The 14,993-nt window shown below is 42.1% G+C and overlaps 1 protein-coding gene and 1 long non-coding RNA gene across 6 annotated transcripts in view; one reads left to right on the top strand and one right to left on the bottom strand.

Annotated features, from left to right (window-relative positions):
- il1rapl1a (interleukin 1 receptor accessory protein-like 1a) overlaps positions 1–14,993 on the top strand; it is a 155,868-nt gene that overhangs the window by 39,277 nt on the left and 101,598 nt on the right. The gene's annotated exons all lie outside the window — the stretch shown is intronic.
- Positions 2,130–6,502, bottom strand: LOC119228591 (uncharacterized). The gene is made up of 5 exons (XR_005121529.2): positions 6,035–6,502; positions 5,306–5,404; positions 4,074–4,714; positions 3,240–3,928; positions 2,130–2,938 (listed from the first exon to the last, which is right to left on the bottom strand). It is a non-coding gene; the product is annotated as an uncharacterized LOC119228591 (long non-coding RNA).

Here is a 14,993-nt window from a genome sequence, read left to right as displayed (position 1 = left end):
CTCTTTTGATGCTAAAAATGCCTACGCTCTCCCTCTGTCTCTCTCCCCCTCTTTGCCTTCATTAAGAGGTTGTCCTAGGCTACCCGGCTTAACGTTATTTACATTTTCATTATTCTAACGTTACCGGGAAGAAATGGCATGAAATCCAGTAGTGTTCAGGACATTAGACAAGCTTCATTCTCACAGCAAATGGATTTACATAAATAAGGAGGTTGATACATGGAAGCAGAAAGAAAGGAGAGGCAAGGCAACAAACGCGGTGGGAAATAAGTGAGAGAACCGCTTGGGTAGATCAAGAGGACAAGTGATGCAGAAGCAGCAGGGGTGAAAGGAAAAGATGCACAGCAGAGTAAAGGAGGGGGGGTTGTGCCGGGTCCTCCAGCTGTATAAAGTGGGCTCTGAGGGACTAACGGAGGTCTTCTGATCCACTGCATGTGATCAATACAGCTCTGGAGTCCCTCATTACAGGAACAGACCGCGTTGGGTTGACTATGCAATGGACCAGTGAGATCAAACTGCTCATGTGTATTAGTCAGCCCGAGTGTGTGTTTGTGCATAAAAACCCTTTAACAGTCCTATATTCTTGACGTTATGTGATTTATTTTCTCTTTACATCTTCCTTTAGGACTTTCTTAATTCTTAAGTTGTGGATTTACTGTATCCACATTATTGTAGACTAGGGTGACCACCTGCTAACAGGGCTGGACTGGTAATCGGGCATACCGGGCAAATGCCCGGTGGGCCGACGCACTTGGGGGCCGGTCGATAGGCCTATAAAAACATTTTATTAAAAAAAAAAAATTGCTTTCGACCGGCCCATAAAAATAAAAAATGTAAAAACATTAATTTCCAACCCTTTATTGAAAAATAGAACTGACTGTGCACTTCCTAAATATCTTTTGCACTAACAGATTGCTCCTTGAACATCCCTAAGTAAGCAAATAAAATGGACTAACACAAAAAACATACACACATCGCATGATGTATACTTTACAGCCGCCAAATTAAATATATTAGGCACAAAATCATGAATCATCCCCGTGGTGCTCCCGTGCCAGGCCATGTCGCTTTTGCATATCTTACAATCAGACATGTCAACCCTCCCGAATTTCAAAGCCCCTCCCGAAAATATCCCGGACCGACCTTTCTCCTGATTTCCACCCGGACATCAATATTGCTGCACCACCCGTCACTGGGCGCGCTGTTTCAGACCGAACAATAATAAAGGTTACACCTTGAAGTCGAGCGCGGCGATTAGAACCTAAAACTACTGGCGCTGCAAAGAAAACCGCAGCACCCCCCCCCCCCCCGTTGCCCGCTAGGACCCGCACCCCCCATTTCAGTGTAAAATATTTAGATCGCATTGGCTTCTCTTCCTCCGCATGTTTCACAACAGTAGTACGGGTCTCTCCGATGTTCTGCTGCGCGAGCGCTCAACTTTTTTTTTCTCAGCTCTGCGCGGCGCGCGCAACTTTCTTTTAAAACTCAAAGATAATAGTCGCGCGACACAACGAATCGATAATGAAATTCGTTGCCAACGCTTTTAATAATCGATTCTAATCGATTTCATCGATTCGTTGTTGCAGCCCTAGTTGAGAGTTCACTTATTCAATTGCAACTTCGGATATTCTAATGTAACCATTTAAAACTCATAACGGTTGTCGACGGCCCTTCTCTAGAAAAAAACTTAGATGCCATTTGATTAGTTTAATTACTCACCAACGAGTTACACGTTAGAAGAGGTAGCTAACGAATGTTATATGGTTGGTTAAAAACCCGCTTTGCATTTTGAAAGCTGTATATTCAACTAACTAGATATTTTATAATGTTTCATCTGAATTTCCAATATCATCAATATGCAATATTACGGCAAGTGAATACTCTAAATTGTATATTATCAGGACGTTTTGTGTGAGTAATTTGTTTGTATAGGTTTTTTATGGGATGTGTCTCAACAATTAGAGGTAAATGTTGTTTGGTGTCATATTAAAGAGGGGGAAATGAAAATTGTGTCATCATTTACTCACCCCGAAGTTGTTTCAAACCTGTATGAATTTCTTTATTCTGATAGACAAACATATATATTTTGAAGAATTTCGGTAATCAGACAGTTGATGCACCCCATTGACTTCCATAGTATTTTTTTTTCTACTATGGAAGTCAATGGGGTCCATCAACTGTCTGATTACCGACATTACTGTCCATGGCACTTACAGTAGTTCTCAACCTTGTATGGGTTTTTGGGAACGGAACAGTAGATATGCATATCTACAGGGAAAGCTAGGATAGTGTACTGGTTGGTGGTTGTGTCCGACCGATTGTGGGGGGCCGGTCTGAGCAGAAATGCCAGGGCCCTTTTTTTGTCCCAGTCCAGCCCTGCCTGCTAATAAGCCCAAGGGGGGACAAGGGGTATTTTTTGATGGACAATGTGGGACACTGAATGGCGCAGCGGTGCCCACCCCACGAGAAGACTCACTGATAGTGCTTTACCCATTTCTAGCACAAACCACCTTACATGGTATATTAATAATGCCCTATTCCCCTAAACATGTGTAATGTTGCTGTAATATGCTCATGAATAGGCCAACCAATGTGTATTTTCTTCTAAATAAAGATTCACAATATTTTAAACATTCAATGAATTGACAGATGCACTGCCACATTTTTCATTAAATTTATTAACTTTAAATACATTCTAATATAAAATTATAGGATTAACAGGAATTGGGAGTTTCTGAACACCACAGGAAAAGTTTTAAAAAAAAAGTAGCTTTTAACTGACAACTCCAGAGGCTCACGGAACAAGAAGGGGATGGAAGGATGGTAAACTTGGAGGGCAAGGCAGGAAAGGCAGGCGCAGAAAAGTGTTTCCAGTGTCCAACTGTATCCAGTGTTCTGGGGACACCTTTAGGACTATTTCAGTCCTTTTCACCAGCATCTGAATCAAATAAGAAAGATAAGAGACAGAATTAAAGCAACATTCATTTTTATGATAAGCTTCCAATTCCAAACGGTCTTCCAGTGTAGACAGAGTGAAAACCCATTACCATCACAAGGTAACAACAATACAAAAAGTTTCCAAGATAAATCCTATGCAAAACAACGACATATTTTGACCTAAAAAGACTACTGTTTCCTAAAAGTGACACATTCGCACCCCTGTAGACAGTCCACCAATGTTCAAAATCAATCAAATTTCATCTTAGACAAATGGGGTCTTACATAACAAGGTTTCTTACCTTCGTTTTGTATTTCTTGTTGGAGTGTACAGCATTGAGGAGAAGTGTAGAAGTCCTTGCAACTGAATGTGAAGTTGCTCTTCACCTGCATTTCTGACTTGATAAGGTTTACCGAACATCTGTTCCTTGTGTCCGTCAAGCATCTTGTCAGTGAAAAGACCCTTTCCACTGAAGCATTGGTGATTGGTACACTCAAGAGGAAAGAAGCAAATGCTGTCATGTTTGATGTGTGTGTGTGTGCTTAAGTAAGGTGGCCCACTTCACGACTGGAGAGTGCACAATGGCCTGTTGGTGTGGCAGAACGACACAATATTCATCATATAGCGCATCCATGTCCAACTTCTTGCTTAGCTGCAAGACCTCTACAGCTTCACAGAGATGAGAGAAGTTGAATGGGCTCTTCTTTAGTGCCAGGCTAGCCACTTTCCTTTGGTAGTTGGAGTCTGAGAAGTCATAGCGCAGCTCCAGGTAGGTGAGAGGACTGGTAGAAGTTGCACATGTCTTCTCTGAGCACAGCTGCCTTTCTGTCTGGAAACTGCTGGAGGAGTACACCAGTCCCAAAGAAACCATCACTCTGCCATTGCTGTAGCTTGGTTTTTAGGGTGAACATGATTTCGTAGAGCTCACAGACAGTCCCATCTTCTCGCTCCAGCACCAGCACAGTGTCGTGGAAAATCTTCAGCGCATTGCTGAGGAAGGACAGGTAAACATAAAACAAGTAAGAAGAGTCAATGATCCTGTGTGCTGGCACTGTTTGCATTATCAGCATTTCTCTAATCCCTGTTTCATGTAATAATATTTTAGATGAAAAAAATTGCAATTAAAATTAATTACCTGTAGATCAAGGGGGTTGCCCTCACCATGCTGGTCATCCTTGAACAGCCGCCATAGTGACTTTGGGCAATGGTCCTCTCCCAATGAGAGAAAGTAGGTCTTGATAGGAGGCCAGCTGTCGTGAAGCCTCACTTCATTGCAGGCCACAAGCTCAGCCATCTTGTGGGCACATATCTAAGCAGGGACTGGTACTCCATCTCCACAAAGGTGTGAATTGACTTAAGTTCCTCAATGCGTTTTGCAGATGATAAGTGGCTAAAGGTCTTGTTGACGACATTTTCAATGTCGACATTTAGCCGATCTCTTTCACTGTTTTGAACAATGTGAGCCACGCAGTTTGCCTTCAAAATGCAATTGTTGTTTTCTTTTAGTTTCTCGAAGACAGAGTTGTACCTCCCATAATTCAGACTAGCATTGTCAGCGGAATACGCAGATATCATGTGTAGTCCCAGTCTGTTTTCCTCCAGCTTGGTGACTATGTGGTTGTGGATCGCGGCAGATATTTCATCACTGTCATCATAGAAATCAAGGACCTTCATCTGTACTCCCAAGTCTGGCGTCCAGTAACGCACTGACAGTGGGAAGAGCTTTGGTGCCCAGATTGGAGGCATCTGAAGCCACTGAGAAGAATGGCGTGTGGGCTGTGTAGACACACACAGACACAGATGGGAAGAACTTAAGAGATTCTCTAAAAACAGATTATTATAAAAAATACAAGATACTGCTTTACTGTTTTGATCATTATTGATTTTATATAAATATTATCTATATAAATATTTAAACCTTTTAAATAATTATAGTTTCTTTTGTTTGTTTATTTTAGGAGTAGGAGTGGGAGATATTGACAAAAATGAATATCTATTTTTTTTTCAATATCTCGATATCAATATTCAGACAATATTTTTGCAATCCTTCAAAGAATTGTGTTTTTTTTACCTATACCCACACATTTTGTGAAAAGCCTATTCAATTTATCCTGTTAAAATATTGTTGTTTTTTTGTTCAGTCTGAACATGTTGAACAATGATTATTAAATCAAACAGTATGATTAATTAAGTACATTTTTGTTATTTTCAAACGCTATAAATCCATCCATATTTTTTTCTAATGATGCAATTTTATTGAACTGAAGGAAAAGTTGACTTTTGACATACTAGTAGGAGAAGATGATTAGCTAACGTTAGACAAATAGCTAAAACACAACAATGTTAAATCCATGAACATAACTTTACCTTTGGTTGTTGCCTCTCGTTGCTCATTCAGTGGTATTTTGAGGACGTTCAAGCAATCTTCAACAGAGGCAGGAGCAAGCACATCCGTGACAATGGCTTCTGGAAAGGAAAAAAAGCACGCAAAGTTCCTTGCCAGTGTGTATGTATGGTATGCAAGCTTGTGCACTGACATGACAACATGAAAACGTTGACAACAACCTGTCAGCAGAAGGGAGGGTGTGGCAACAGTAGCATGGTGAACTGTCAAGTCATGTTCGTTTGAAGAATGAATGTTCGTTTAATGTTCACCTGGGACTCGAGCAACCAACTTTTTTTTTTTGAGCAAGCATTGATTCGGCGTGACACGGTCTCAATTTGCGGGACGCATGAATTGTTCTTCAAACGCTGTGCGCGTACGCACTACGCGGGATGGGTGGACACCCTATTGTAAACTCTTTTACCAACATGGTTCTACTTTTATTAAAATACATTTTCTTGGTCTCGAGTTAATATTTATTCAGTTTGTTTATTTTTTCCAATAATTGTTTGGCGAGAAAAGTTTTTCCCAGCTTCCCACAGCCTAAGGCGATGTCTTCAAATGGATTACTTTATCTGTGCAAACGCTGACCCGAGTCCTTCAAGCTTTTGAATCTTCAATGGTTGCCACGGTAATCAACTTCCAAATCACTATTTGCGTGAAGGATTTTTGTCTTCATTCTCTAAATAGAAGAAAAAAGTAAAAAAAATTACCGTTAAAGCTTCACATTGTCACACTTCGGCTGGGGCATGCTGCAGTGAGGACTCAGGCGCAGAGTTTCTTCCATCAAAGTGCTCTTTATTAGACAAACCAATAACGTGCTCCAACGACGAGGGACATATAGACAATGACGCGACAAAGGACAACAGGCACACAGGGCTTAAATACACAAGGGAGGTGCAGGTGATTGGACACAGGTGGAGACAATCACGCAATCACAAGACAAGGCAGGAAGTGAAGTTAACCCAGGACCACAAGAGACATGAAACTTCAAACTAAAACAGGAAGCGAGGCCAAACCGTGACACACATATTCTCAAATATTTCTTACTGAAGCTTCGATGCTCCAAAAAAAAGCATTGAAGAGAGCGGTTGTGAAAGAATATCTAAACTATTTAACTTGCTATTGTGTTGAAACCTGTGAAGGTCTACATTTGAGTAAAATAGTAAAAAATGTATCAATCGGGCTATTGTGTTTATTTTATGTCAGTATGTTTTTTGTGTGTCTCTCTCTGTACAAGTCCTTATGGTTCCTTCAGAATGCTAATGATGGATTAGCTCCACCAAGTTTCCTCTGCGAGTTTCAGCCAATCGCGGCGGTGGACATTTCATCCTTTCAAACCTCTCTGCACATTTCCAGCCACTTTCACCTTGAGACGCTCTCTTCAAACCAGGAATGAAGGCCGGACAATAACCGAGAAAGACTAAATTTTCCCGGTCTTTCTTCCCTTAGTTGCTTTTCATTGAAATTTACCATTCAAATCCCTTTTGAATCTCTCTGTCCCTCACATACTTGTTGGTGTTGGGTGAGCTCAGGGCCTTCTCAGCAGTGCATGGTGAACTTGGAGCAGCAGTGGAAGGAAAACTTTCAAAAGAATCATTATTTTTGACATCAGTATATCCAGCTGCTGTGCTTCATGGCAAACCGTTATTATCAACCCGGCCAGGAGAATCAGGCGATTGTGTGTTTGTTTGTGAGTGTGCGTCCACCCCCCTCCGACGCGATGGGCACACACAGAAGAGCACGCTCCCATCAGCGTCTGGAAATGCTGGTGTGCGTCCCTCCTTCCCCACCACTCACCCATTCTAGTGGTGATATTGACAAGATGTAATCTTCCTTGAATGAGATCATTTTACAACAGCAACATTTTTCACCTTTACTTAAGTACATCACTCGAGCGTCAATATGCATTCTTGTATCCTCTTGTGAGACATTTACATCTGTGAAATGGGTGAGTTAATTATCAAGGAAACATACTACCAGACCTCAAGGGCTTCCACCGTAATAGACACATCACCTAGTCTAATGAAAGGTAAACAGCCAGGACACACAGTCGGGAGGCGAACCGCTGTGTGCACAAGAGCTGAGTACACAAGCTTTGCATCCACTGTCCAAACTTTGCTCTGTTTGAGGATGGGGGTCAGAGGTCTCTCTCTTTACACACTGCAAGATTGAGAGGAGTGTTTGTGTATTCCTGCCAGGGCTGCGGCCTGCGTCCATGTTTTACAATCAGATTGCGAGCCTCTGTTTCCTGATTGGACAACTGATGATATCTGATAATTCTGTTTCAAACTTATAATTTGATTTGCTCATCCTTGATTTAGGTTTGGTTTAGTCCCAAAACACAGGAATCAAATTCACCAATAAATTCACTTTGTATCGTGGCGAATTGTGATTCTGAGTTAATCGAGATGTAATCAACTCGTCTATTAACAGCCTGATATTGCATCTCTCACACACACACACACACACACACACACACTCACCTATACGCACATGATTTTCAGTTTATCATCATTGTATGAATGAGAGAGAGTAGGTGGGAAAGTGGAATGTAATATTGAAGGTGAAAAGGGGAAGGATGCCACCTCTACCAAAAGGGTCCTCATGTCCCTGATCATGTATTCAGTCCACTTCTGTGTCCCTCTCTATGCCTTGCTCTGTCAGGTTCCATTCATCACTAATTGAACCCAGAGATTTTAGCCAAATTAGCTGAATTATTTTGAAGTAGCTAAATGCCTGCATTTCACTAATGGGATGGTGTTTGCAGGCAGATGTTTTATTGAAAAGGAGGAGGTTTTAATTCACTCTAAATTTTTGATAAGTGGTGTTACACTTAGATTATAGGCAAACCAATTTCCCCCCTCTAATGGACCCGGGAGCTGTTGGAACAACTTCACAACAAATGCTCCGGAGCTTAAGTACATTCTCTGCCTCCCAGAGAATGGGACATTTCTATTTCAGAAATATTGTGAGAGACAGTAATGACCATAATTGCCTGCCAAGGCTCATTCACATCCACAGCTCAATAAACTAGCGGACTGCTCTTATCTGCGCCCCTCTATGGAATAGGGACTTTCTCTGCTGCCTTCTGTCTCTGGTTCACTCTGTTTTGTTAGTTTAAACTTCCAAATGTTAACTTAGGTTACAGCCCCAACTTGCATTTCATTGCACCAAAAAAGCCAGTGCACAATAACCTTCAACATTTTCTCCCAAGACCTGCTGCCTCCAGCCAGAATCCTCAGCTCTGTCAGCAGATAGGCATCCAGCTTCTCTGCTCTCAGTCTCCCTCCTGTCCTGCACATATCTTTTTTCCTGCAGTAACCATATTTCAAGGCCTCCTGCCCTCTCCCGTAATGTCCACTTTAGCATCCAGTCCTCCCACTGCCAGCCCGACCGCTCTGTGTCTGTGATCCCTGGTGCATCATTGGCTTGACTGAGTAAGGTGCAGCTGTTACGGAGCCAGGTGGTGCGGGTGTGGGCACACGTCCAGGTTTGCCGGCAGCTGGATTAGCAGCGCGGCCATTAGCATCTGAACTCTGTAATGTGACAATATGACAGGGATTATGCCATCGGCGGGCGCGAGGCAGGAGCCGACGAGGAGAGAGAGGAGATGCGAGGAAAGTGGGTTATAAAACAAAGATGGGAAGCAGGCAGGTGGGAAGGTGTATGTAGTGCAGGATTATTGGATGCTGAGTAGAGAAAAAGGGTGCTAAGAGAAAGAGAGAGAGCGGTCTGAAGTTGCCGAGTGGACAGAACATTTTTAGGTTGGGGTGCGTCATCCAAATACACTGCACATCCTTCCAGGTCACGCACCACCAAGTTCATTAGGCGCTGGAAAGTTGCCGGTGCATTCCTTAAACCAAAAGCCATAACATTGTAGGAGTACAGCCCCCCTGGTGTAATAAAAGAAGCAATCTCCCTTGCCCTGTCTGTCAATGGCACTTGCCAGTAACCTTTAAGTAAATCCAGCTTAGTCACAAATTTCGCCCCCCCCACTTGATCAACACAATCCTCCATACGAGGAAGAGGGAAGGAGTCAGGCTTGGTAACCGCGTTCACTTTACGAAAATCTGTACAGAACCGAGGAGTATTGTCTGGCTTTGGGACCAAGAGACAGGGTGAGGCCCAACTAGAGTCAGAGGGAACTGCTATTCCATTATGAAGCATGTATCTAATCTCATCCTCCAGGTTTTTACGCTTCTCTGGGTGAACACGGTAGAATCTTTGCCTAATGGGCTTCGCATCTCCAACGTCTATATCATGCTTTAGTAAAGTTGTACGTGACGGCGTATCTCCAAATAGGCAAGAGAAACTTCTAATCAGTTTAACTAGCTGTACCCGCTGACCAGACTCTAGATGACCCAAAACGCTTTCCAGTTTATCTAAAGCTTCCTTATTTCTTAGCCGACCAGAAAACATAACCTCATCAGGCCCTGTTAGATCCTCCACCTCTAACACAACTGAGGACGATGGCATAGCCAAACAGACAGGACGAGCTTCAGACAACTTGTTACGGCTGACTCAAGGCCGCAACAAAAGAGGGGAGACCATGCCACGAGCAACGGTGCCAAACATAAGTTTATTGTGCCTCAAACACAACTTTAAACAACAAAACCAACGATGAGGTGTGAACGGCAGTATCAGTGGTGTAAAGCAAGTGTAGGGATGTGTTGTATGTGTGGGAGCAAGTGTTGGTTGTAAAAATAAAAGACATAACCGCAAATAAACTTAAATGTGCATCTGTCACGTCCTTGGAGCCCCAAGCGAGGTATGGAGCCGGACGGGCCAACCGAGCCGCATCTGATCCTCCCGTCGCCAGACCAGCGCAGGAAGAAGCCCCTCATGCAGCAGAGAACCTCCCATTTAACCCCCATCGTCCCAGGTGTCCGCAATTAGGCCTGAAACGAGAGGAGGGGCAGGAGAACGACCAGAAACAGGCCAAGGGCCGTAACAAAGACAAAACAAACTTATCCATTGCAAAGAAGAATCCTGAATTAATGAAAGAAAACAGTTGAATCAGCACACACGGAAGAAGAAAATGTTTCAGACGTGTTCTCACAAACTCCTGCAGAATTTAAAATTCTTGAGAACTTTTAAGTAAAATGAGTTCAACATCAACTACATGATTCATAAACCATTCGCTCTAATCCTGATTCAATGTCTTTTGATTTATTACATACACAAGTTCAGCATATTACATGAATACATTTGTCAAGTACTATATCATTTTTGCTGAAAATAGAATCAAACACTACGGAGTTGAATGTACAATGCCGACAATCTCTATGGCATCGAGAAACAAGTTGTTTCAAGTATAAAAAAGATACACATCCGCCTCTCCTGGCTGAAGACCTGCTGTTCTGTGCATATATATACTGTATATATACATTTGTATGCCTTGGAGGCATGCCAGGCCTGACGAGATATTTTATCCCCCCAGTCTGTTCTGAACATGCGCTGAAAGCCTCTAATGGGAGCCGTCCGGGAGGCATGGCTGAGGTTCAGATGCTCAAACAACCTCAGCTGACCCTCCCGCCTTAAAGGAGCAGCAGCTCTGCTCCAAGCCGCCTCTCCTGCCCCTATCTATATTCATCTTCATCATTACTATGCTTTTTATATTCATGGGAATGGGACCTTTTCTGCATAGAGCTGACAGTTTACCTTTGCATCATGTTGTGCCATACTGTTATTTGGCCTTCCTGGGAGGTAAATCTGATAAAAGTACATTTTGTCTGGTTTGCTCACTTATTGCACGTAGCCCAGAGTGGGAAAGAGAGTCTGGACTGAGAGCGTTAATGTTGTTCCTCAGATCTCAGATTCTTCACAGAATTAAATCCCTTTATTTAGCGCTGACGAAGCATTCATAGGACTACGGGGCCTAACCCATCCTTCACGCAGGTGTTCTTACATCCATGCCACGTGACTAGTTTAAATTTTTAATGTCTTTTATCCATTCATTTTAGCTCAGCAAGTGGAGGTTTTAAACCAAGTTAATGTTAAAAAATCCTCTCTTATCAAGTCTGTCATACAAGAAATGCATCCTGAAAAGGTTCATGAGGAAACTAATTAGAGTACAGGTAAAGAGACAAGATACAATATAAAGACTAATAGCATCAAATCCTAAGGGTTATATGCTGTAAAACTTGGTTGAAAAGAGACGGTGAAACATATAAGCACAAATTAAAATGTATTTCAATATGATGTATGAATAAAACAAGCAATAAAATCGTCTAAATGTTTTTACCAGACAAAAAACTAAATAATCAAGTGAGGTAAAATGAGAGCGATTTATAATTAAGCTCGATTTGCTTTCCAAAGAAATAAAAACTTTACTTTAATGTGGTCTGATTTATCTACTTTTGCAAACGGTGATCTTAAATTGAAAGTCTCCTGGCAGGCTGTCATATACATACTAAAACTAAAAGCTGCGTGTGCAGAACATTCAGAGCTGACACATCTACAATTTAGATACTCAATTCAATGGTGTTAGGATATGTGGAGTACTGTTGTTTTGGGAATTTTATAGTTCATTCATTTTCAGTAAAGACACTTAATTACATAAACAGAGATGAGAGGGAAAATGAAAGTAGAATTGAACTCAATTATAAACCTGGGCAGCAAAAAGCGAGTCCTGTCAAATAGATAGAGCGTGACAGATTTGTACTCTTCTGGAGTACAAGGACTCTCTTCTGGAGTACAAGGACCAACTGGAACCCATCACAACCCACCTCCAAGATAGAAACGGCCTTCAGTTGCTGTGGTAACCAAATCTACCGTTGATCTCCTTGTCCACAGTTATGTGGATGGACTTTGGACTTCAAATGACCCACCGGAGTGATGCTCTTTGGCTGCTCTGTAGTCAGAAAACCGTAACAGACTTCCCGTCGTAGTTCCCAACATACACAGAGAGCAGTTAACCATATCTAATTCTCCTCTAATGTAATTGAGTTACATTTAGAATGTACTCTATAAATGTAACTCAATTATTTCTTTCTCAAAGGAAACACAATCAGTTCAAAGGCAGGGTTGTTAATCGTCTTCAAAAACGTTTTTATTTTAATATGATTTATGCATTTTCATTTAATTGTGACAACAATAAATGATTCAATCACTCTGGAAAATAAGAAGAAATCTGGCATATGACATCGTCAGTTCTGACATTAGCTGATTAAGTTCATGGTGCTTTGGAGGGAGACCTAAAGGGACATGATGTCAGTTTTTTGGACATGGCGACTTTGGTTATAAATTTAACATAATTCAGGACCAATGCAGCTAACAACTTTCCTCGGAAACACTGGGCTAATGTATATTTTACAAATAGATGTCTGGTCAGTCTATAAATATGAATTATCTATATCGCAGTATAAAAATCCCCAGCATTCAAGACCAGTGATCACTTTTTTTTACCTCCTTTTGTGTCAACTATGATTACAACTATAAATATCCAGCAAGATAGCACATTTGAGATTTTAACATTTGATGCTCTTTTTTTCTCTTTTTGTCAATACATAATAGAGCAGATCATCTTTTAATATGAATTTAATATAGTGCATTTAATGACAACCAGGTCCAGTGTTCCTCATACTCACAGTGGTAGTCAAATGAGAGGACCGAAAACCCTCTTATGAAAGTATATGCATTTCTTTCTGAATAAATCAAGGTGCGAAATTTACATAATGGGTACCTTTGCAGAATTACAAAATGCCATTACTTCAAAAACTGTATTAAGCTACAATTCCACTCTGCAGATGGCACGAGATAGAGAAGATTCTTTGCCACTGTTATATGTGTCAGGTCAAGTCCAAGCCCAAGATAACCACCTGCCCAATCATTCATCCATCTCCGCACAGACTCGCCCCCAGAGCGAGCCCAGTAGGAGCGTGCACCCGTTGGCCTGCTTCCTAGGATCCCTCCGGGCTGAAGTGCTTGTCAGAAGCAGAGCTGCATTTAGATACAATGCTCCATTACATCAATAATAGATAGGAGAATGAAGGAGGAAGGCCAAATAGGATGGGACGGCTCACTCAACAAGAGACGACAGTCGCAATGACAGGGTAAAGTGCGCCTGTGTGTGTTTTCCGGCGTGTGCACATACAGTACTCGAGTATTTGTGTGTTTGCATGTTACATGTTACATGAGGGGTGGGGCGACAAGCGAGCGAGGGGCTGCTGGGCACTAAAGGAATGTAGACTTAGTGGGTTTCTGCTACGATGGCACCATTTAGGATCAGACTGACCCAGTTTCCACAGAGCCCATACATTTTAGATAATCCCAGAGGATTCTGGGTTGGCACAGTCCGCCTCCCCCGCATGGTTTTACATTGCAGCATGCAGCAGGTAGAGACAGGTGGCAAAATGAAGCACTTAAACGCACATGCTGAATCATGCACAGCTGTGTTAAAGAGAGGATGTTCATTTCCCTCCCTCTGTTAAACCACCTTCCTTAGCTCATTCCTCCTCCTCCTTCTCCTCATCCTCGTCGCTCTTTCCTTCCCTTTCCCTATTTCTCCAGTTGAAGTGGTTATGTGGCTTTATGCGGCAGCCATTTAAATCATTACCTTTCCCCACATTGATTGAGCCAGAAGGTAATTGGCTCAATCAAGAGAATTAAAAGCCCGGATAAGATGGAATAATTCAGCTCGCAGATCAAAAGAGGTTGGGAAACGGGGGGAATATATGCGGGGGGAGGGGAATAAGAAGAATGCCGATATTAGCACGGAGGATGAGAAAGTCAACGCAAAGAGGGAGGGGGAAAATACATTTTAAAAAGAATATTAGCATTTCAATGAGACAGCAATATATGCTGAGTGAAGGACAAAATAGAACAAATGTATAACATTATGATACATAAAATGAGAGGGGAGCTGTGATTGCATAGAGAGAGACGGCTGAGCTAGATACTGAAACAAAGATGAATGTAGAGTTAGCAGATTTCTAGTCTTTGACGTTTTATGTCAGAACACATTTTTATCTTTGGTAATCAGAACATCACCTTGAATGTGTTTAACTTACTGTTCCTGTCTGCTCTCATTCAGTGTAAGGATGGCTTTAGACTCCCTGTTCACCGCAGAGCACCAGATAGAACCTATCCAGCAGTCTTTGTCTTCCTCTCAGCATTCTTGCTTCATTTTCTGTCTCAATAGAAAACCAGCAGTACCCTAAGTCCACGCATCAGACTGAAGCTTGCAGGCTTTGCTTTGGTTAATCCTTCAATTTGAGAACAGCCGGTGGTGGTAAGCTTTGCAGAGGCTTCTGGAGGCGAAACCATCACTGATGTGCAGATGAACCGGACACCTTCTTCTTTTGAGAAAGAAGATTGCGCATGATTGTGTTGTTGTTTGAAGTGGTTTGACGCATTTTATTCCACAGGCCAGTCACCTTATCTGATTCAGTTATTCCACCTGTATTTATTACAATCAGAACTGCAATTTCAAACTACATGCACCATCAACTACCGTGAGACCATGGTGGACCACGGTAAGATGGACTTTAACCCAGCGGGAGACATAGTAGAATAGTAGGAGAATAATAGGAGAATAGTGCCACTCCGCTAATGTTAGTTCCGACGCAGAGGACAAAACTAAAACATTGGCCTTAAATGCAACACACTGTCATCCAGAATCTCTATCCCTTACCACAAAGTACCACACAGCTTGTACCACACAGCTTA

The sequence above is a fragment of the Pungitius pungitius genome, chromosome 10 (genome assembly GCF_949316345.1).
Source record: "Pungitius pungitius chromosome 10, fPunPun2.1, whole genome shotgun sequence".
In the NCBI taxonomy this organism is placed as follows: domain Eukaryota; kingdom Metazoa; phylum Chordata; class Actinopteri; order Perciformes; family Gasterosteidae; genus Pungitius; species Pungitius pungitius.
This window is presented reverse-complemented; position numbering and strand designations above follow the sequence as displayed.